The 25,958-nt window shown below is 43.1% G+C and overlaps 1 long non-coding RNA gene across 1 annotated transcript in view; it reads right to left on the bottom strand.

Annotated features, from left to right (window-relative positions):
- Window positions 1-24,791: 24,791 nt before the first annotated feature.
- LOC140068381 (uncharacterized) overlaps window positions 24,792-25,958 on the bottom strand; it is an 82,713-nt gene continuing 81,546 nt past the window's right edge. Inside the window, exons 3-4 of the long non-coding RNA XR_011848508.1 lie at window positions 25,233-25,317; window positions 24,792-25,168 (exon numbers count right to left, since the gene is read on the bottom strand). This is a non-coding gene — a long non-coding RNA (uncharacterized lncRNA). The remainder of the gene's footprint in view (window positions 25,169-25,232; window positions 25,318-25,958) is intronic.

Raw genomic sequence — 25,958 nt, 5'->3', positions numbered from 1 at the left:
GATGCACCATAGTGATTTCATAGTAATGTACCTGGGAGATGTACCATAGTGATGTAACAGAAATGTACCTGGGAGATGCTCCATAGTGATGTCACAATAATATACCTGGGAGCTGCACCATAGTGATGTCACAGTAATGTACCTAGGAGATGCACTATAGTGATATCACAGTATTGTATATGGGCAATGCACTATAGTGATGTCACAGTAATTTCCCTGGAAGGTTCGCCACAGTGATGTCACAGTATTGTACATAGGTGATGCACCATAGTGACATTACAATAATGTACCTGGAAGATGCACCATAGTGATGTCACAGTAATGTACCTGGGAGATGTACCATAGTGATGTCACAGTAATGTACCTGGGAGATGCACCATAGTGATGTAACAGTAATGTACCTGGAAGATGGACCATAGTTATGTCACAGTAAAGTACCTGGGAGATGCACCATAGTGATGTCACAGTAATGTACCTGGGAGATGAACCATAGTAATGTAACAGTAATGTACCTGGGGGGTGCACCATAGTGATGTCACAGTAATGTACCTGGAAGATGCAGCATAGTGATGTCACAGTAATATGCCTGGGAGATGCACCATAGTGATGTCACAGTAATGTACCTGGGTGATGCACCATAGTGATGTCACAGTAATGTGCCTGGGAGATGCACCATAGTGACGTCACAGCAATGTACCTGGGTGATGCACCATAGTAATGTCACAGTAATGTACCTGGGAGATGCACCATAGTGATGTCACAGTAATGTACCTGGGAGATGCACCATAGTGATCTCACAGTAATGTACCTGGGGGATGCACCATAGTGATGTCACAGTAATTTGCGTGGAATATGGACCCTCGTGATGTAAGAGTAATGTACCTGGGAGATGCACCATAGTGATGTCACAGTAATGTACCTGGAATATGGACCATAGTGATGTAATAGTAATGTACCTGGGAGATGCACCATAGTGATGTCACAGTAATGTACCTGGGAGATGCAACATAGAGATGTCGTAGTAATGTACCCGGAAGATGCACCACAGTGATGTAAAAGTAATGTACCTGGGTAATACAGCATAGTGATGTCACAGTAATGTGCGTGGGAGATGCACCATAGTGATATAACAGTAATGTACCTGGAAGATGGACCATAGTAATGTCACAGTAATGTACCTTGGAGATGCACTATAGTGATGTCACAGTAAAGTACCTGGGAGATGCACCATAGTGATGTCACAGTAATGTACCTGGGAGATGCACTATAGTGATGTCACAGTAAAGTACCTGGGAGATGCACCATAGTGATGTCACAGTAATGTACCTGGGAGATGCACCATAGTGATGTAACAGTAATGTACCTGGGTGATGCCGCATAGTGATGTCACAGTAATGTACCTGGAAGATGCACCATAGTGATGTCACAGTAATGTACCTGGGTGATGCAGCATAGTAATGTCACAGTAATGTGCCTGGGAGATGCACCATAGTGATGTCACAGTAATGTGCCTGGGAGATGCACCATAGTGATGTCACAGCAATGTACCTGGGTGATGCACCATAGTGATGTCACAGTAATCTACCTGGAAGATGTACCATAGTGATGTCACAGTAATGTAACTAAGTGATGCAGCATAGTGATGTCACAGTAATATACCTGGGAGATGCACCATAGTGATGTAACAGTAATGTACCTGGTAGATGCACCATAGTGATGTCACAGTAATGTACCTGGGAGATGCTCATAGTGATGTAACAGTAATGTACCTGGAATATGGACCATAGTGATGTAACAGGAATGTACTTGGGAAATGCACCATAATGATGTCACAGTAATGTACCTGAGAGATGCACCATAGTGATGTCACAGTAATGTACCTGGGAGCTGCACCATAGTGATGTCACAGTAATGTACCTGGGAGATGCACCATAGTGATGTAACATGAATGTACCTGGGAGATGTACCATAGTGATGTCAAAGTAATGTACCAGGGAGATGAACCATACTGATGTTACAGTAATGTACCTGGGGGGTGCACCATAGTGATGTCACAGAAATGTACCTGGAAGATGCAGCATAGTGATGTCACAGTAATATACCTGGGAGATGCACCATAGTGCTGTCACAGTAATGTACCTGGGGGATGCACCATAGTGATGTCACAGTAATGTACCAGGGAGATGAACCATAGTGATGTAACAGTAATGTACCTGCGGGATGCACCATAGTGATGTCACAGTAATGTACCTGGGGGATGCACCATAGTGATGTCACAGTAATGTGCCTGGAATATGGACCATAGTGATGTAACAGTAATGTACCTGGGAGATGCACCATAGTGATGTCACAGTAAAGTATCCGGATGATGCACCACAGTGATTTAACAGTAATGTACCTGGGTGATGCAGCATAGTGATGTCACAGTAATGTACCTGGAATATGGACCATAGTGATTTAACAGTAATGTACCTGGGGGATGCACCATAGTGATGTCACAGTAATGTGCCTGGAATATGGACCATAGTGATGTAACAGTAATGTACCTGGGAGATGCACCATAGGGATGTCACAGTAATGTACCCGGAAGATGCACCACAGTGATGTAACAGTAATGTACCAGGGTGATGCAGCATAGTAATGTCACAGTAATGTGCCTGGGAGATGCACCATAGTGATGTCACAGTAATGTGCCTGGGAGATGCACCATAGTGACGTCACAGCAATGTACCTGGGTGATGCACCATAGTAATGTCACAGTAATGTACCTGGGAGATGCACCATAGTGATGTCACAGTAATGTACCTGGGAGATGCACCATAGTGATCTCACAGTAATGTACCTGGGGGATGCACCATAGTGATGTCACAGTAATTTGCGTGGAATATGGACCCTCGTGATGTAAGAGTAATGTACCTGGGAGATGCACCATAGTGATGTCACAGTAATGTACCTGGAATATGGACCATAGTGATGTAATAGTAATGTACCTGGGAGATGCACCATAGTGATGTCACAGTAATGTACCTGGGAGATGCAACATAGAGATGTCGTAGTAATGTACCCGGAAGATGCACCACAGTGATGTAAAAGTAATGTACCTGGGTAATACAGCATAGTGATGTCACAGTAATGTGCGTGGGAGATGCACCATAGTGATATAACAGTAATGTACCTGGAAGATGGACCATAGTAATGTCACAGTAATGTACCTTGGAGATGCACTATAGTGATGTCACAGTAAAGTACCTGGGAGATGCACCATAGTGATGTCACAGTAATGTACCTGGGAGATGCACTATAGTGATGTCACAGTAAAGTACCTGGGAGATGCACCATAGTGATGTCACAGTAATGTACCTGGGAGATGCACCATAGTGATGTAACAGTAATGTACCTGGGTGATGCCGCATAGTGATGTCACAGTAATGTACCTGGAAGATGCACCATAGTGATTTCACAGTAATGTACCTGGGAGATGTACCATAGTGATGTAAGAGAAATGTACCTGGGAGATTCTCCATAGTGATTTCACAGTAATGTACCTGGGAGATGCACAATAGTGATGTCACAGTAATGTACCTGGGAGCTGCACCATAGTGATGTCACAGTAATGTTCCTGGGAGATGCACCATAGTGATGTAATAGTAATGTACCTGGGAGATGCACCATAGTGATGTCACAGTAATGTACCTGGGAGATGCAACATAGTGATGTCGTAGTAATGTACCCGGAAGATGCACCACAGTGATGTAAAAGTAATGTACCTGGGTAATACAGCATAGCGATGTCACAGTAATGTGCGTGGGAGATGCACCATAGTGAAATAACAGTAATGTACCTGGAAGATGGACCATAGTAATGTCACAGTAATGTACCTGAGAGATGCTCCATAGTGATGTCACAGTAATGTACCTGGGTGATGCAGCATAGTGATGTCACAGTAATGTACCTGGGTGATGCAGCATAGTGATGTCACAGTAATGTGCCTGGGAGATGCACCATAGTGATGTCACAGTAAAGTACCTGGGAGATGCACCATAGTGATGTCACAGTAATGTACCTGGGAGATGCACTATAGTGATGTCACATTAAAGTACCTGGGAGATTCTCCATAGTGATGTCACAGAAATGTACCTGGGAGATGCACAATAGTGATGTCACAGTAATGTACCTGGAGCTGCACCATAGTGATGTCACAGTAATGTTCCTGGGAGATGCACCATAGTGATGTCACAGTAATGTACCTGGGAGATGTACCATAGTGATGTAACAAAAAATGTACCTGGGGGATGCACCATAGTGATGTTAAAGTAATGTACCTGGAATATGGACCATAGTGATGTCACAGTAATGTACCTGGGAGATGCACCATAGTGATGTAACAGAAATGTACCTGGGGGATGCACCATAGTGATGTTACAGTAATGTACCTGGAATATGGACCATAGTGATGTCACAGTAATGTACCTGGGAGATGCACCATAGTGATGTCACAGTAATGTACCTGGGAGATGTACCATAGTGATGTCACAGTAATGTACCTGGGAGATGTACCAAAGTGATGTAACAGAAATGTACCTGGAAGAAGGACCATAGTGATGTCACAGTAATGTACCTAAGAGATGCACCATAGTGATGTCACAGTAATGTACCTGGGAGATGCACCATAGTGATGTCACAGTAAAGGACCTGAGAGATGCTCCATAGTGATGTCACAGTAATGTACCTGGGTGATGCAGCATAGTGATGTCACAGTAATGTACCTGGGTGATGCAGCATAGTGATGTCACAGTAATGTGCCTGGGAGATGTACCAAAGTGATGTCACAGTAATATACCTGGGAGATGCACCATAGTGATGTCACAGTAATGTACCTGGGAGATGTACCATAGTGATGTCACAGTAATGTACCTGAGAGATGCACCATAGTGAAGTCACAGTAATGTACCTGGGAGGTGCACTTTATAGATGTCACAGTAATGCACTTGAAAGATTCAACATAGTGATGTCACAGTAATGTACCTGAAAGATACACCATAGTGAAGTCACAGTAATGTACCTGGGAGATGCACCATAGTGATGTCACAGTAATGTACCTGGGAGATGCACCATAGTGATGTCACAGTAATGTACCAGGGAGATGCACCATAGTGATGTCGCAGTAATGTACCTGGGAGATGTACCATAGTGATGTCACAGTAATGTACCTGAGAGATGCACCATAGTGAAGTCACAGTAATGTACCTGGGAGATGCTCATAGTGATGTAACAGTAATGTAACTGGAATATGGACCATAGTGATGTCACAGTAATGTACCTGGGAGATGCACCATAGAGATGTCACAGTAATGTACCTGGAAGATGCACCATAGTGATGTCACAGTAATGTACCTGGGAGATGCACCATAGTGATGTCACAGTAATGTTCCTGGGAGATGCACCATAGTGATGTAACAGTAATGTACCTGGTTGTTGCAGCATAGTGATGTCACAGTAATGTGCCTGGGAGATGCACCATAGTGATGTCACAGTAATGTACCAGGGAGATGAACCATTGTGATGTAACAGTATTGTACCTGGGGGTGCACCATAGTGAAGTCACAGTAATGTACTTGGAAGATGTACCATAGTGATGTCACAGTAATGTACCTGAGTGATGCAGCATATTGATGTCACAGTAATGTGCCTGAGAGATGTACCATAGTGATGTCACAGTAATATACCTGGGATATGCACCACAGTGATGTAACAGTAATGTACCTGGGAGATGCTCCATAGTGATGTCACAGTTATGTTCCTGGGAGATGCACCATAGTGATGTCAGAGTAATGTACCTGGGAGATGCTCATATCGATGTAACAGTAATGTACCTGGAATATGGACCATAGTGATGTAACAGTAATGTACCTGGAAGATGGACCATAGTGATGTCACAGTAAAGTACCTGGGAGATGTACCATAGTGATGTTACAGTAATGTACCTGGGAGATGTACCATAGTGATGTCACAGTAATGTACCTGGGAGATGCACCATAGTGATGTAACAGTAATGTACCTGGAAGATGGACCATAGTGATGTCACAGTAAAGTACCTGGGAGATGCACCATAGTGATGTCACAGTAATGTACCTGGGAGATGAACCATAGTAATGTAACAGTAATGTACCTGGGGGGTGCACCATAGTGATGTCACAGTGATGTACCTGGAAGATGCAGCATAGTGATGTCACAGTAATGTACCTGGGAGATGCTCATAGTGATGTAACAGTAATGTACCTGGAATATGGACCATAGTAATGTAACAGTAATGTACCTGGGTGATGCAGCATAGTGATGTCACAGTAATGTACCTGGGAGATGCACCATAGTGATATAACAGTAATGTACCTGGAATATGGACCATAGTGATGTCACAGTAATGTACCTGGGAGATGCACCATAGTGATGTCACAGTAATGTACCTGGAAGATGTACCATAGTGATGTCACAGTAATGTACCTGGAAGATGTACCAAAGTGATGTCACAGTAATGTACCTGAGTGATGCAGCATGGTGTTGTCACAGTAAAGGACCTGGGAGATGCACCATAGTGATGTAACAGTAATGTACCTGGTTGATGCAGCATAGTGATGTCACATTAATGTGCCTGGGAGATGCACCATAGTAATGTCACAGTAATCTACCAGGGAGATGAACCATTGTGATGTAACAGTAATGTACCTGGGGGGTGCACCATAGTGAAGTCACAGTAATGTACCTGGAAGATGTACCATAGTGATGTCACAGTAATGTACCTGAGTGATGCAGCATAGTGATGTCACAGTAATGTGCCTGAGAGATGTACCATAGTGATGTCAAAGTAATATACCTGGGATATGCACCACAGTGATGTAACAGTAATGTACCTGGGAGATGCACCATAGTGATGTCACAGTAATGTACCTGGGAGATGCTCATAGTGATGTAACAGTAATGTACCTGGAATATGGACCATAGTGATGTAACAGGAATGTACCTGGGAAATGCACCATAGTGATGTCACAGTAATGTACTTGCAATATGCACCATAGTGATGTCACAGTAATGTACCTGGGAGATGCACCATAGTGATGTCACAGTAATGTACCTGGGAGATGCACCATAGTGATGTAACAATAATGTACCTGAGAGATGCGCCATAGTGATGTCACAGTAATATAGCTGGGAGATGCACCATAGTGCTGTCACAGTAATGTACCTGGGGGATGCACCATAGTGATGTCACAGTAATGTGCCTGGAATATGGACCATAGTGATGTAACAGTAATGTACCTGGGAGATGCAACATAGTGATGTCACAGTAATGTAGCTGGGAGATGCTCCATAGTGAGGTCACAGTAATGTACCTGGAATATGGACCATAGTGATGTAACAGTAATGTACCTGGGGGACGCACCATAGTGATGTCACAGTAATGTGCCAGGAATATGGACCATAGTGATATAACAGTAATGTACCTGGGAGATGCACCATAGGGATGTCACAGTAATGTACCCGGAAGATGCACCACAGTGATGTAGCAGTAATGTACCTGGGAGATGCACTATAGTGATGTCACAGTAATGTACCTGAGATATGCACCATAGTGATGTCACAGTAATGTGCCTGGGGGATGCACCATAGTGATGTCACAGTAATGTACCAGGGAGATGAACCATAGTGATGTCACAGCAATGTACCTGGGAGATGATCCATAGTGATGTCACAGTAATGTACCTGGAAGATGGACCATAGTGATGTCACAGTAAAGTACCTGGGAGATGTACCATAGTGATGTCACAGTAATGTACCTGGAAAATGTACCATAGTGATGTCACAGTAATGTACCTGGGAGATGCACGATAGTGATGTAACAGTAATGTACCTGGAAGATGGACCATAGTGATGTCACAGTAAAGTATCTGGGAGATGCACCATAGTGATGTCACAGTAATGTACCTGGGAGATGAACCATAATAATGTGACAGTAATGTACCTGGGGGGTGCACCATAGTGATGTCACAGTGATGTACCTGGAAGATGCAGCATAGTGATGTCACAGTAACATGCCTGGGAGATGCACCATAGTGATGTCACAGTAATGTACCTGGGAGATGCTCATAGTGATGTAACAGTAATGTACCTGGAATATGGACCATAGTGATGTCACAGTAATGTACCTGGGAGATGCACCATAGTGATGTAACAGTAATGTACCTGGAATATGGACCATAGTAATGTCACAGTAATGTACCTGGGAGATGGACCATAGTGATGTCACAGTAAAGTATCTGGGAGATGCACCATAGTGATGTCACAGTAATGTACCTGGGAGATGAACCATAGTAATGTAACAGTAATGTACCTGGGGGGTGCACCATAGTGATGTCACAGTGATGTACCTGGAAGATGCAGCATAGTGATGTCACAGTAACATGCCTGGGAGATGCTCATAGTGATGTAACAGTAATGTACCTGGAATATGGACCATAGTGATGTCACAGTAATGTACCTGGGAGATGCACCATAGTGATGTCACAGTAATGTACCTGGAATATGGACCATAGTGATGTCACAGTAATGTACCTGGGAGATGCACCATAGTGGTGTCACAGTAATGTACCTGGAAGATGTACCATAGTGATGTCACAGTAATGTACCTTGAAGATGTACCATAGTGATGTCACAGTAATGTACCTGAGTGATGCAGCATAGTGGTGTCAAAGTAAAGGACCTGAGAGATGCTCCATAGTGATGTCACAGTAATGTAACTGGAAGATGTACCATAGTGATGTCACAGTAATGTACCTGAGTGATGCAGCATGGTGATGTCACAGTAATGTACCTGGGAGATGAACCATAGTGATGTCACAGTAATGTGCCTTAGAGATGTACCATAGTGATGTCACAGTAATATACCTGGGAGATGCACCATAGTGATGTAACAGTAATGTACCTGGAAGATGGACCATAGTAATGTCACAGTAATGTACCTGGGAGATGCACCATAGTGATGTCACAGTAAAGTACCTGGGAGATGTACCATAGTGATGTCACAGTAATGTACCTGGGAGATGCACCATAGTGATGTCACAGTAATGTACCTGAGAGATACACCATAGTGATGTCACAGTAATGTACCTGGGAGATGCACCATAGTGATGTCACAGTAATGTACCTGGGAGATGCACCATAGTGATGTCACAGTAATGTACCTGGGAGATGCACCGTAGTGATGTCACAGTAATGTTCCTGGGAGATGCACCATAGTGATGTCACAGTAATGTACCTGGGAGATGTAACATAGTGATGTAACAGAAATGTACCTGGGGGATGCACCATAGTGATGTTACAGTAATGTACCTGGAATATGGACCATAGTGATGTCACAGTAATGTACCTGGGAGATGCACCATAGTGATGTGACAGTAATGTTACTGGGAAATGTACCATAGTGATGTAACAGTAATGTACCTGCAGCATAGTAATGTCACAGTAATGTACCTGGGAGATGCACCATAGTGATGTCACAGTAATGTACCTGGGAGAAGTACCATAGTGATGTAACAGAAATGTACCTGGGAGATGCTCCATAGTGATGTCACAGTAATGTACCTGGGAGATGCACCATAGTTATGTCACAGTAATGTACCTGGGAAATGCACCATAGTGATGTCACAGTAATGTTCCTGGGAGATGCACCATAGTGATGTCACAGTAATGTGCCTGGGAGGTGCACCATAGTGATGTCACAGTAATGTGCCTGGGAGATGCACCATAGTGATGTCACAGTAATGTGCCTGGGAGATGCACCATAGTGATGTCACAGTAATGTACCTGGGAGATGCACCATAGTGATGTCACATTAATGTGCCTGGGAGATGCACCATAGTGATGTCACAGTAATGTGCCTGGGAGATGCACCATAGTGATGTCACAGTAATGTACCTGGGAGATGCACCATAGTGATGTCACAGTAATGTACCTGGGAGATGCACCATAGTGATGTCACAGTAATGTACCTGGGAGATGCACCATAGTGATGTCACAGTAATGTACCTAGGAGATGCACCATAGTGATGTCACAGTAATGTACCTGGGGGATGCACCATAGTGATGTCACAGTAATATACCTAGGAGATGCAACATAGTGACGTCACAGGAATGTACATAGGAGATGCACCATAGTGATGTCACAGTAATGTACCTGGGAGATGCACCATAGTGATGTCACAGTACTGTACCTGGAAGATGCACCATAGTGATGACACAGTAATGGACCTGGGAGATGCACCATAGTGATGTCACAGTAATGGACCTGGGAGATGAACCATAGTGATGTCACAGCAATTTACCCGGGAGGTGCAGCATAGTGATGTCACTGTAATGTACCTGGGAGATGCACCATAGTGATGTCACAGTAATGTACCTGGGAGATGTACCATAGTGATGTCACAGTAATGTACCTGAGAGATACACCATAGTGATGTAACAGTAATGTGCCTGGGAGATGCACCATAGTGATGTCACAGTAATGTGCCTGGGAGATGCACCATAATGATGTCACAGTAATGTGCCTGGGAGATGCACCATAGTGATGTCACAGTTATGTGCCTGGGAGATGCACCATAGTGATGTCACAGTAATGTGCCTGGGAGATGCACCATAGTGATGTCACAGTAATATACCTGGGAGATTCACCATAGTGATGTCACAGTAATGTACCTGGGAGATGCACCATAGTGATGTCACAGCAATGTACCTGGGAGATGCACCATAGTGATGTCACAGTAATGTACCTGGGAGATGCACCATAGTGATGTCACAGTAATGTACCTGGGAGATGCACCATAGTGATGTCACAGTAATGTACCTGGGAGATGCACCATAGTGATGTCACAGTAATGTACCTAGGTGATGCACTATAGTAATATCACAGTATTGTACATGGGCTATGCACTATAGTGATGTCACAGTAATCTCCCTGGAAGGTTCACCACAGTGATGTCACAGTATTGTACATAGGTGATGTACCATAGTGATGTAACAGACATGTACCTGGGGGATGCACCATAGTGATGTAACAGTAAAGGACCTGAGAGATGCTCCATAGTGATGTCACAGTAATGTACCTGGAAGATGTACCAAAGTGATGTCACAGTAATGTACCTGGGTGATGCGGCATAGTGATGTCACAGTAATGTACCTGGAATATGGACCATAGTGATGTAACAGTAATGTACCTGGGAGATGCACCATAGTGATGTCACAGTAATGTACCTGGGAGATGCTCATAGTGATGTCACAGTAATGTATCTGGAAGATGCACCATAGTGAAGTAACAGTAATGTACCTGGAATATGGACCATAGAGATGTAACAGTAATGTACATGGGAAATGCACCATAGTTATGTCACAGTAATGTACCTGGGAGATGCACCATAGTGATGTCACAGTAATGTATCTGGAAGATGCATCATAGTGATGTAACAGTAATGTACCTGGAAGATGCACCATAGTGATGTAACAGTAATGTACCTGGGGGGTGCACCATAGTGATGTCACAGTATTGTACATAGGTGATGCACCATAGTGATAATACAATAATGTACCTGGGAGATGCACCATAGTGATGTCACAGCAATGTACCTGGGAGATGCACCATAGTGATGTCACAGTAATGTACCTGGGAGATGCACCATAGTGATGTCACAGTAATGTACCTGGGAGATGCACCATAGTGATGTCACAGTAATGTACCTGGGAGATGCACCATAGTGATGTCACAGTAATGTACCTGGGAGATGCACCATAGTGATGGCACAGTAATGTACCTAGGTGATGCACTATAGTAATATCACAGTATTGTACATGGGCGATGCACTATAGTGATGTCACAGTAATCTCCCTGGAAGGTTCACCACAGTGATGTCACAGTATTGTACATAGGTGATGCACCATAGTGATAATACAAAAATGTACCTGGGAGATGCACCATAGTGATGTCACAGTAATGTACCTGGGAGATGTACCATAGTGATGTAACAGACATGTACCTGGGGGATGCACCATAGTGATGTAACAGTAATGAACCTGGGAGATGCACCATAGTGGTATCACAGTAAAGGACCTGAGAGATGCTCCATAGTGATGTCACAGTAATGTACCTGGAAGATGTACCAAAGTGATGTCACAGTAATGTACCTGGAAGATGTACCAAAGTGATGTCACAGTAATGTACCTGGGTGATGCGGCATAGTGATGTCACAGTAATGTACCAGGAATATGGACCATAGTGATGTAACAGTAATGTACCTGGGAGATGCACCATAGTGATGTCACAGTAATGTACCTGGGAGATGCTCATAGTGATTTAACAGTAATGTACCTGGAATATGGACCATAGAGATGTAACAGTAATGTACCTGGGAAATGCACCATAGTGAAGTCACAGTAATGTACCTGGAAGATGCACCATAGTGATGTCACAGTAATGTACCTGGGAGATGCACCATAGTGATGTCACAGTAATGTACCTGGAAGATGCACCATAGTGATGTCACAGTAATGTACCTGGAAGATGCAGCAATGTGATGTCACAGTAATATGCCTGGGAGATGCACCATAGTGATTTCACAGTAATGTACCAGGGAGATGAACCATAGTGATGTAACAGTAATGTACCTGCGGGATGCACCATAGTGATGTCACAGTAATGTACCTGGGAGATGCACCATAGTGATGTCACAGCAATGTACCTGGGGGATGCACCATAGTGATGTCACAGTAATGTACCTGGGAGATGCTCCATAGTGATGTCACAGTAATGTACCCGGAATATGGACCATAGTGATGTCACAGTAATGTACCCGGAAGATGCACCACAGTGATGTAACAGTAATGTACCTGGGTGATGCAGCATAGTAATGTCACAGTAATGTGCGTGGGAGATGCAGCATAGTGATGTAACAGTAATGTACCTGGGAGATGCACCATAGTGATGTCACAGTAATGTGCCTGGGAGATGTACCATAGTGATGTCACAGTAATGTACCTGGGAGATGCACCATAGTGATGTCACAGTAATGTACCTAGGAGATGCACCATAGTAATGTCACAGTTATGTACCTGGGATATGCACCATAGCGATGTCAAAGTTATGTACCTGAGAGATGCACCATAGCGATGTCACAGTAATGTACCTGGGAGATGCACCATAGCGATGTCACAGTAATGTACCTGGGAGATGCACCATAGTGATGTAACAGTAATGTACATGGGAGATGCACCATAGTGATGTCACAGTAAAGTACCTGGGAGATGCACCATAGTGATGTCACAGTACTGTACCTGGGAGATGCACCATAGTGATGTCACAGTAATGTACCTGGGAGATGCACCATAGTGATGTCACAGCAATGTACCCGGGAGGTGCAGCATAGTGATGTCACTGTAATGTACCTGGGAGATGCACCATAGTGATGTCACAGTAATGTACCTGGGAGATGTACCATAGTGATGTCACAGTAATGTACCTGAGAGATACACCATAGTGATGTAACAGTAATGTGCCTGGGAGATGCACAATAGTGATGTCACAGTAATGTGCCTGGGAGATGCACCATAATGATGTCACAGTAATGTGCCTGGGAGATGCACCATACTGATGTCACAGTAATGTGCCTGGGAGATGCACCATACTGATGTCACAGTAATGTGCCTGGGAGATGCACCATAGTAATGTCACAGTAATATACCTGGGAGATTCACCATAGTGATGTCACAGTAATGTACCTGGGAGATGCACCATAGTGATGTCACAGTAATGTACCTGGGAGATGCACCATAGTGATGTCACAGTAATGTACCTGGGAGATGCACCATAATGATGTCACAGTAATGTGCCTGGGAGATGCACCATAGTGATGTTACAGTAATATACCTGGGAGATTCACCATAGTGATGTCACAGTAATGTACCTGGGAGATGTAGCATAGTGATGTCGCAGTAATGTACCTGGGAGGTGCACCATAGTGATGTCACAGTAATGTACCTGGGAGATGCACCATAGTGATGTGACAGTAATGTACCTGGGAGATGCACCATAGTGATGTCACAGTAATGTACCTAGGAGATGCACTATAGTGATGTCACAGTAATATACCTAGGAGATGCAACATAGTGATGTCATAGGAATGTACATAGGAGATGCACCATAGTGATGTCACAGTAATGTACCTGGGAGATGCACCATAGTGATGTCACAGTACTGTACCTGGGAGATGCACCATAGTGATGTCACAGTAATGGACCTGGGAGATGCACCATAGTGATGTCACAGTAATGGACCTGGGAGATGAACCATAGTGATGTCACAGCAATTTACCCGGGAGGTGCAGCATAGTGATGTCACTGTAATGTACCTGGGAGATGCACCATAGTGATGTCACAGTAATGTACCTGGGAGATGTACCATAGTGATGTCACAGTAATGTACCTGAGAGATACACCATAGTGATGTAACAGTAATGTGCCTGGGAGATGCACAATAGTGATGTCACAGTAATGTGCCTGGGAGATGCACCATAGTGATGTCACAGTAATGTGCCTGGGAGATGCACCATAGTGATGTCACAGTAATATACCTGGGAGATTCACCATAGTGATGTCACAGTAATGTACCTGGGAGATGCACCATAGTGATGTCACAGCAATGTACCTGGGAGATGCACCATAGTGATGTCACAGTAATGTACCTGGGAGATGCACCATAGTGATGTCACAGTAATTTACCTGGGAGATGCACCATAGTGATGTCACAGTAATGTACCTGGGAGATGCACCATAGTGATGTCACAGTAATGTACCTAGGTGATGCACTATAGTAATATCACAGTATTGTACATGGGCGATGCACTATAGTGATGTCACAGTAATCTCCCTGGAAGGTTCACCATAGTGATGTCACAGTAATGTACCTGAGAGATACACCATAGTGATGTAACAGTAATGTGCCTGGGAGATGCACCATAGTGATGTCACAGTAATGTGCCTGGGAGATGCACCATAATGATGTCACAGTAATGTGCCTGGGAGATGCACCATAGTGATGTCACAGTAATGTGCCTGGGAGATGCACCATAGTGATGTCACAGTAATGTGCCTGGGAGATGCACCATAGTGATGTCACAGTAATATACCTGGGAGATGCACCATAGTGATGTCACAGTAATGTATCTGGAAGATGCACCATAGTGAAGTAACAGTAATGTACCTGGAATATGGACCATAGAGATGTAACAGTAATGTACCTGGGAAATGCACCATAGTGATGTCACAGTAATGTACCTGGGAGATGCACCATAGTGATGTCACAGTAATGTATCTGGAAGATGCACCATAGTGATGTAACAGTAATGTACCTGGAAGATGCACCATAGTCATGTAACAGTAATGTACCTGGGGGGTGCACCATAGTGATGTCACAGTAATCTCCCTGGAAGGTTCACCACAGTGATGTCACAGTATTGTACATAGGTGATGCACCATAGTGATAATACAATAATGTACCTGGGAGATGCACCATAGTGATGTCACAGCAATGTACCTGGGAGATGCACCATAGTGATGTCACAGTAATGTACCTGGGAGATGCACCATAGTGATGTCACAGTAATGTACCTGGGAGATGCACCATAGTGATGTCACAGTAATGTACCTGGGAGATGCACCATAGTGATGTCACAGTAATGTACCTAGGTGATGCACTATAGTAATATCACAGTATTGTACATGGGCGATGCACTATAGTGATGTCACAGTAATCTCCCTGGAAGGTTCACCACAGTGATGTCACAGTATTGTACATAGGTGATGCACCATAGTGATAATACAAAAATGTACCTGGGAGATGCACCATAGTGATGTCACAGTAATGTACCTGGGAGATGTACCATAGTGATGTAACAGACATGTACCTGGGGGATGCACCATAGTGATGTAACAGTAATGAACCTGGGAGATGCACCATAGTGGTGTCACAGTAAAGGACCTGAGAGATGCTCCATAGTGATGTCACAGTAATGTACCTGGAAGATGTACCAAAGTGATGTCACAGTAATGTACCTGGGTGATGCGGCATAGTGATGTCACAGTAATGTACCAGGAATATGGACCATAGTGATGTAACAGTAATGTACCTGGGAGATGCACCATCGTGATGTCACAGTAATATACCTGGGAGATGCACCATAGTGATGTCACAGAAAATGTACATGGGAGATGCACCATAGTGATGTCACAGTAATGTACCTGGGAGATGCACTATAGTGATGTCACAGTAATGTACCTGGGAGATGCAACATAGTGATGTCACAGTAACGTACCTGGGAGATGCAGCATGGTGATGTCACAGTAACGTACCTGGGAGATGCACCATAGTGATGTCACAGTAAAGTACCTGGGAGATGCACCATAGTGATGTCACAGTAATGAACCTGGGAGATGCACCATAGTGATGTCACAGTAATGTACCTGGGAGATGCACCATAGTGATGTCACAGTAATGTAACTGGGGGATGCACCAAAGTGATGTAACAGTAATGTACCTGGAAGATGGACAATAGTGATGTCACAGTAATGTACCTGGGAGATGCACCATAGTGATGTCACAGTAATGTACCTGGGAGATGCACCATGATGATGTCACAGTAATCCTGGGAGATGCACCATAGTGATTTCACAGCAATGTACCTGTGAGATGCACCATAGTGATGTCACAGTAATGTACCTGGGAGATGCACCATAGTGATGTCACAGTAATGTACCTGGGAGATGCACCATAGTGATGTCACAGTAATGTACCTGGGAGATGCACGATAGTGATGTCACAGTAATGTAACTGGGGGATGCACCAAAGTGATGTAACAGTAATGTACCTGGAAGATGGACAATAGTGATGTCACAGTAATGTACCTGGGAGATGCACCATAGTGATGTCACAGTAATGTACCTGGGAGATGCACCATAGTGATGTCACAGTAATCGTGGGAGATGCACCATACTGATCTCACAGCAATGTACCTGGGAGATGCACCATAGTGATGCCACAGTAATCCTGGGAGATGCACCATAGTGATGTCACAGCAATGTACCTGGGAGATGCACCATAATGATGTCACAGTAATGTACCTGGGAGATGCACCATAGTGATGTCACAGTAATGTACCTGGGAGATGTAGCATAGTGATTTCACTTTAATGTACCTGGGAGATGCACCATAGTGATGTCACAGTAATATACCTGGGAGATGCACCATAGTGATGTCACAGTAATTTACATGGGAGATGCACCATAGTGATGTCACAGTAATGTACCTGGGAGATGCACTATAGTGATGTCACAGTAATGTACCTGGGAGATGCAACATAGTGATGTCACAGTAACGTACCTGGGAGATGCAGCATGGTGATGTCACAGTAACGTACCTGGGAGATGCACCATAGTGATGTCACAGTAAAGTACCTGGGAGATGCACCATAGTGATGTCAAAGTAATGAACCTGGGAGATGCACCAAAGTAATGTCACAGTTATGTACCTGGGAGATGCAGCATAGTGATGTCACAGTAATATACCTGGGAGATGCACCATAGTGATGTTACAGTAATGTACCTGGGAGATGCACCATAGTGATGTCACAGTAATGTACCTGGGAGATGCAGCATAGTGATGTCACAGTAACATACCTGGGAGATGCACCATAGTGATGTCACAGTAACGTACCTGGGAGATGCAGCATAGTGATGTCACAGTAATGTACCTGGGAGATGCACCATAGTGATGTCACAGTTATGTACCTGGGAGATGCACCATAGTGATGTCACAGTTATGTACCTGGGAGATGCAGCATAGTGATGTCACAGTAATATACCTGGGAGATGCACCATAGTGATGTTACAGTAATGTACCTGGAAGATGCACCATAGTGATGTCACAGTAATGTACCTGGGAGATGCAGCATAGTGATGTCACAGTAACATACCTGGGAGATGTAGCATAGTGATGTAACAGTAATGTACATAGGAGATGCACCATACTGATGTCACAGTAATGTACATAGGAGATGCACCATACTGATGTCACAGTAATGTACCTGGGAGATGCACCATAGTGATGTAACAGTAATGTACTTGGGAGATGCACCATAGTGATGTCACAGTAATGTACCTGGGAGATGCAGCATAGTGATATCACAGTAATTTACCTGGGAGATGCACCATAGTGATGTCACAGTAACGTACCTGGGAGATGCAGCATAGTGATGTCACAGTAATGTACCTGGGAGATGCACCATACTGATGTCACAGTAATGTACCTGGGAGATGCACTATAGTGATGTCACAGTAATGTACCTGGGAGATGCACCATAGTGATGTCACAGTAATGTACCTGGGAGATGCACCATAGTGATGTCACAGTAATGTACCTGGGAGATGCAACATAGTGATGTCACAGTAACGTACCTGGGAGATGCAGCATGGTGATGTCACAGTAACGTACCTGGGAGATGCACCATAGTGATGTCACAGTAAAGTACCTGGGAGATGCACCATAGTGATGTCAAAGTAATGAACCTGGGAGATGCACCATAGTAATGTCACAGTTATGTACCTGGGAGATGCACCATAGTGATGTCACAGTTATGTACCTGGGAGATGCAGCATAGTGATGTCACAGTAATATACCTGGGAGATGCACCATAGTGATGTTACAGTAATGTACCTGGGAGATGCACCATAGTGATGTCACAGTAATGTACCTGGGAGATGCAGGATAGTGATGTCACAGTAACATACCTGGGAGATGCACCATAGTGATGTCACAGTAACGTACCTGGGAGATGCAGCATAGTGATGTCACAGTAATGTACCTGGGAGATGCAGCATAGTGTTTTCACAGTAATGTACCTGGGAGATGCACCATAGTAATGTCACAGTTATGTACCTGGGAGATGCACCATAGTGATGTTACAGTTATGTACCTGGGAGATGCAGCATAGTGATGTCACAGTAATATACCTGGGAGATGCACCATAGTGATGTTACAGTAATGTACCTGGAAGATGCACCATAGTGATGTCACAGTAATGTACCTGGGAGATGCAGCATAGTGATGTCACAGTAACATACCTGGGAGATGCAGCATAGTGATGTAACAGTAATGTACATAGGAGATGCACCATACTGATGTCACAGTAATGTACATAGGAGATGCACCATACTGATGTCACAGTAATGTACCTGGGAGATGCACCATAGTGATGTAACAGTAATGTACCTGGGAGATGCACCATAGTGATGTCACAGTAATGTACCTGGGAGATGCAGCATAGTGATATCACAGTAATTTACCTGGGAGATGCACCATAGTGATGTCACAGTAACGTACCTGGGAGATGCGGCATAGTGATGTCACAGTAATGTACCTGGGAGATGCACCATACTGATGTCACAGTAATGTACCTGGGAGATGCACCATAGTGATGTTACAGTAATCAACCTGGGAGATGCACCATAGTGATGTCACAGCAATGTACCTGGGAGGTGCAGCATAGTGATGTCACTGTAATGTACCTGGGAGATGCACCATACCGATGTCACAGTAATGTACCTGGAAGATACACCATAGTGATGTCACAGTAATGTGCCTGGGAGATGCACCATAGTGATGTCACAGTAATGTGCCTGGGAGATGCACCATACCAATGTCACAGTAATGTACCTGGAAGATACACCATAGTGATGTCACAGTAATGTGCCTGGGAGATGCACCTTAGTGATGTCACAGTAATGTGCCTGGGAGATGCACCATAGTGATGTCACAGTAATGTGCCTGGGAGATGCACCATAGTGATGTCACAGTAATATACCTGGGAGATTCACCATAGTGATGTCACAGTAATGTACCTGGGAGATGCACCATAGTGATGTCACAGTAATGTACCTGGGAGATGCACCATAGTGATGTAACAGTAATGTACCTGGAAGATACACCATAGTGATGTCACAGTAATGTACCTGGGAGATGCACCATAGTGATGTCACAGTAATGTACCTAAGAGATGCACCATAGTGATGTCATAGTAATGTACCTGGGAGATGCACCATAGTGATGTCACAGTAAGGTACCTGGGAGATGCACCATAGTGATGTCACAGTAATGTACATGGGAGATGCACCATAGTGATGTCACAGTAATGTACCTGGGAGATGCACCATAGTGATGTCACAGTAATGTACCTGGGAGATGCACTATAGTGATGTCACAGTAATGTACCTGGGGGATGCACCATAGTGATGTCACAGTAATGTACCTGGGAGATGCACCATAGTGATGTCACAGTAATGTACCTGGGAGATTCACCATAGTGATGTCACAGCAATGTACCTGGGAGGTGCAGCATAGTGATGTCACTGTAATGTACCTGGGAGATGCACCATACTGATGTCACAGTAATGTACCTGGAAGATACACCATAGTGATGTCACAGTAATGTGCCTGGGAGATGCACCATAGTGATGTCACAGTAATGTACCTGGGAGATGCACCATAGTGATGTCACAGTAATATACCTGGGAGATTCACCATAGTGATGTCACAGTAATGTACCTGGGAGATGCACCATAGTGATGTCACAGTAATGTACCTGGGAGATGCACCATAGTGATGTCACAGTAATGTACCTGGGAGATGCACCATAGTGATGTCACAGTAATGTACCTGGAAGATACACCATAGTGATGTCACAGTAATGTACCTGGGAGATGCACCATAGTGATGTCACAGTAATGTACCTAAGAGATGCACCATAGTGATGTCATAGTAATGTACCTGGGAGATGCACCATAGTGATGTCACAGTAAGGTACCTGGGAGATGCACCATAGTGATGTCACAGTAATGTACATGGGAGATGCACCATAGTGATGTCACAGTAATGTACCTGGGAGATGCACCATAGTGATGTCACAGTAATGTACCTGGGAGATGCACCATAGTGATGTCACAGTAATGTACCTGGGAGATGCACTATAGTGATGTCACAGTAATGTACCTGGGGGATGCACCATAGTGATGTCACAGTAATGTACCTGGGGGATGCACCATAGTGATGTCACAGTAATGTACCTGGGAGATTCACCATATTGATGTCACAGCAATGTACCTGGGAGGTGCAGCATAGTGATGTCACTGTATTGTACCTGGGAGATGCACCATACTGATGTCACAGTAATGTACCTGGAAGATACACCATAGTGATGTCACAGTAATGTGCCTGGGAGATGCACCATAGTGATGTCACAGTAATGTACCTGGGAGATGTACCATAGTGATGTAACAGTAAAGTACCTGGGAGATGCACCATAGTGATCTCACAGTAATTTACCTTGGAGATGCACTTTAGTGATGTCACAGTAATGTGCCTGGGAGATGCACCGTAGTGATGTCACAGTAATGTACCTGGAATATGCAACATAGTGATTTCATAGTAATGTACTAGAGATATGCACCACAGTATTGTTACAGTAATGCACCTGAGATACATTACATGCGTGTAAGTGTCCCCACCGTGGATCGGACCCATGGTGTGCTTACCGGGGGTCCGATCTCTCCTGCCTCAGCCCCGGGTTCTTGCGAGTGATCCGAGACTGACGACTTCCGGCTTCTGGCAGGACCTGGCTGTATGTAACTGAGTGTCACAGGTGACCCCCCCGGTCTGCACCTATGGCACGTGTGCCCCCGCGATCCATGTTGCAGATCGTGGGTGCACCCGTGCTCCCCTGTCTGTTCCCGCTGTCCCCGCTCCGATACGTACCTCTCTGGGCTCTAGGCTGTAGTCTTCGGCCAGGCCACATGCCTGTCTCGTGTTGCCGCGCTCTCGATGCTAGGGAGCGCGCGCCGTCTGTTCAAGTCAAGTCATTTTATAATTATATAAATAATTGAAATTAAATTCCCATAATCTCCTCAGTTACAAATAAAATGCAAATAAAGTATATAAAACACAAATACACAAAAAAAGGTACATATTTGGTATCACAGCGTCCTTATTAACCTGTACAATAAATCTAAATCAATATTGAACCTGCTCGAAGAACGACGTAAAAAAAAACATGAAAAACTTCCCGTAATATACAATTTTTCATCAAACACCATGTTCTAAAAAAAAAATGTTCTAAAAAGTCATCAAAAAAAGTTACACTCCCTACTATAATACAACTGAAAAGAACAACTCTTTACGCAAACAATAAGCCCTCAACGATATCTGTCAACAGAAAAATACAGAAGTTATGGCTCTGAAAATTTGTCGATAGTAAAAAAATGTGATTTCCTCCAATATTGGTTCTGCTCAGTAAAATTGAGCAAAGAAAAACAATATAAATGAGGTATCACCGCAATCGTAGTGAACCAGAGAATAAAGATAAAATATTATTTTTACGTTATGGTGAGCAGGGGGAAAAAGTGCTAAAAATCCACAATAAAAATGGATGATTTTGTTTGTGTCCCCCTTGAAATAGTTAATAAAATATCACTAATAAGCTTGAGACCCCCCAAAATGAATTATCTACACATTGTATCTCACCACGCAAATAATAAGCCCTGATATGTTCGCATTACAAAAAAATTAAATTTTATAGCTTGTATAATGTGACAATACAAATCTGCTGAATAGCGCTGCTTTGATGCTATGCCCGGCCGTGCTACCATAAAGCAGTTTACCACCACATATGGGGTATCAGTTCACTCGGGAGAAATTGGGCATCAAGCGTTGCAGTGCGTTTCATCATTTAATTCATTATGAAACCATCAGTTTTGGCCTAAATTAATTTATTTTCCAAAAAAATTCAAAAGTTTCTAAATCGCAGGTCCATATTGTTTTAACCCATGTGAAACACTTAAAGGGTTAATGGACTTAATAGAAGTTGTTTTACAAATGTTGAGGGGTGAAGTTTCTATAGTGGGGTAATTTATGGGGTGTTACTATTATTTAGGCCTTTCAAAGTCACTTGGAAGCTGAGTTGTCCCTCATCATGTGAGTTTCGGGGATTTTCATGAAAATGAGAAAAATCACACCTAAAGTTCTGCACCTCATAACGTCCTAGAAAAGTGAGAGGATGCATAAAATATCATCTCAACATAAAGCAGACATTCCGTAAATGTTAATTATCAAGCTTTTTGGGTAGTTTTACTTCCTGTCTGGAAAGCAGAACATTTCAAACTTGGAAAATGAAGAATTTTCACGAACTTTTGCCAAATTTTCACTTTTTTTCAGACCTGAACACAAAACTTATCACTTAAATTTTACAACTAACATGAAGTACAATGTGTCACGAGAAAACGTTCTCAAAATCACTGGGATATGTTAAAATGTTCCAAAGTTATAACCAATTATCGTGACACAGGGCAGATTTGAAAAATGGAGTCTGGTCATTGAGCTGAAAACTAGTGTCGTTGATAAGGGGTTAATTTGTGATATTCTGAAATCAAAACATTTACTGGCATCCAGGGATAAAAATGCCCCCAAAGGATTCAGGTTAATTGACAGGCATATGGATATTGCCGAAAATGAATTTACCCAGAATAAACCCTATTTAATCATTAGAAACAATCAATAATACCTACTCTAGAGAGACTTCAAGATCTATAGTCTTCATTATATAAGTCAAGTGAACTAAAGACATAGAGACACATTTCCGTCAGGTTTCCCGATATTTTTCGTTTTGCAATGAATTGGCCCGGGTTTTTGGCGCACGCCATCGGATTTTGGCGCATCGGCACCGGCTTTCATGAGAAACAAATCGGGGGGGCTTGGCCGTCGGACAACCCAACTGATTCGGACAAAACGCGGAATTTAAAAATGAAATTGTGTCGCAAGATCAGCACTCACATGCACTGGGAAGAAGATGGTGAACTCCGGCGGACCTCAGCAGGTAAGCAACACATGCAGGAAATTGGAAGCATGATCTTATTGAATCGGGGCAGCTCCGAATCCTCGCCGGATATTCCGGGTCGGCGGCGTCAACGGGACAGGTAAGTTAATGTGCCTCATAGTATTTCAAGTATTTACCAAGCAACCAAGAGTAAAGAAACAAAATCATGACTGAACGAATCTGCTCTTTCCGCTATATTTTAATAAAATATTTGACCCAAAAGTCATGCTATTCTCCAAATTCTGACAGCAAGGAATGTCGGAGTTGCAAATATTGAAAGATATTCTGAATTATAAAATTTTTGCTGAGTAGATCAAAATCTTCCACAAGTTGTTTGCAACTGGTTCAAGACGGTTGTCTTGTATAACCTGCGAAAGAATTTCCACCCCTTTCTGTCACATGGGGGGAAAGCCTTCCAGGCTGAAAGTTTCTGGCAATCTGGGATTGCACCAGGAGCAAACTAAGCTACCTACTGTACCCCAGCTGTACCACCCCCACCTCCCCCTATTCTTTAAAGTGTTGCAGTTGAAAAGTTATAAAGTATAGCCATGGGTTTGGTAGTATCTGGCCACCGGAGCATTTATTTCTTTGTAGGTTGTCATACTTTTCTGTTTTGATTTCGACACTAGGGACCAAAAAAATTATAAGAAATATAGTTGTGGTATCCAAATGGGGCTAATATGTAGGATATACAATACCTAAGGCATGAAAATAATTTTTTGCAGGTTACCACTTCCTACCGGGAACATAGGGAGTTTGCACCATGTGTAGGCAGTAAAACAACCTGTTAGTAAATCTAGGTTGTCGTTTATGTAAACCTCCAAAAAATTCTAACTACTTGTAGCTGTGATATTTCATTTAGGAAACTTTTTTACAAAAAACATTTTCCTGTTTCAAGATACATTTTATGTTCCCAAGCAAGGAACGGCCATTGGGTCACATGTTGCCCCCCCATCTGAGAACAAATACATGTCCTATTTTGAAGACAAGTTCATATACTGCAATGACCTTTTCAAGAAACATTGTACTGTCTGGAAACGTTTCATTGACAATGTGTTCTTCAAGTAAGAAATTTACTTCTTCCTATACCCGTACATTTTCAGGAAGCTCAACATTCAATCAACCAACTGAAATTTCAGGTTCGTCGAACAAGTCAATACCTGTAGAAGCGGAGGGGATTGAGTCAAATTGCTAAAATTATGGGAATCATACTTACAGACTTACCTTGCAGAACTTTTGTTGAATAATAATCATGTACCATTGTATTTTTCTTAGAATCGATGATGCATACTTATCCTGATACTGAAACCTGTCGGGTACAAAAATAAACTTCAATTGTATTTTCCCCTTTTTTCCTTCTTTCCTTCAATCTCGCATATATAAGAAATGTATACCTCTTACAGCTATCAAGTCAGGTTTCGTAAGTATAGATATATTACTAACACGGTACGATTAAGGGGATACCAAATTTCTATAGGTTTTATAATGTTTTCATACATTTACAAAAATTAAAACCTCCTGTACAAAAATTATTTTTTTTGATTTTGCCAACTTCTGGCGCTAATAACTTTTTTAAACTTTGGTGTACGGAGCTGTGGGTGGTGTCAGTTTTTGCGGAATTTGATAATATTTTCAATGATATCATTTTTTAGGACTGTACAATCTTTTGATCACTTTTTATAGATTTTTTTATATTTTTCAAAATGGCAAAAAAGTGCCATTTTCGACTTTGGGCGCTATTTTCTGTTACGGGGTTAAATGCATTGAAAAACAGTTATCATATTTTGATAGATCGGGCATTTTCAGACGCGTCGATACCTAATGTGTTTATGATTTTTACTGTTTATTTATATTTATGTCAGTTCTAGGGAAAGGGGGGTGATTTGAAATTTTAGGTTTTTTTATTATAATATTTTTTTTCTAAACTTTTCTTTATTTTTCTTTTTACTA

The sequence above is a fragment of the Engystomops pustulosus genome, chromosome 1 (assembly GCF_040894005.1).
Source record: "Engystomops pustulosus chromosome 1, aEngPut4.maternal, whole genome shotgun sequence".
Classification (NCBI taxonomy): domain Eukaryota; kingdom Metazoa; phylum Chordata; class Amphibia; order Anura; family Leptodactylidae; genus Engystomops; species Engystomops pustulosus.
The sequence above is the reverse complement of the archived record's forward strand: the minus strand, read 5'-3'. Positions and strand labels throughout refer to the sequence as shown.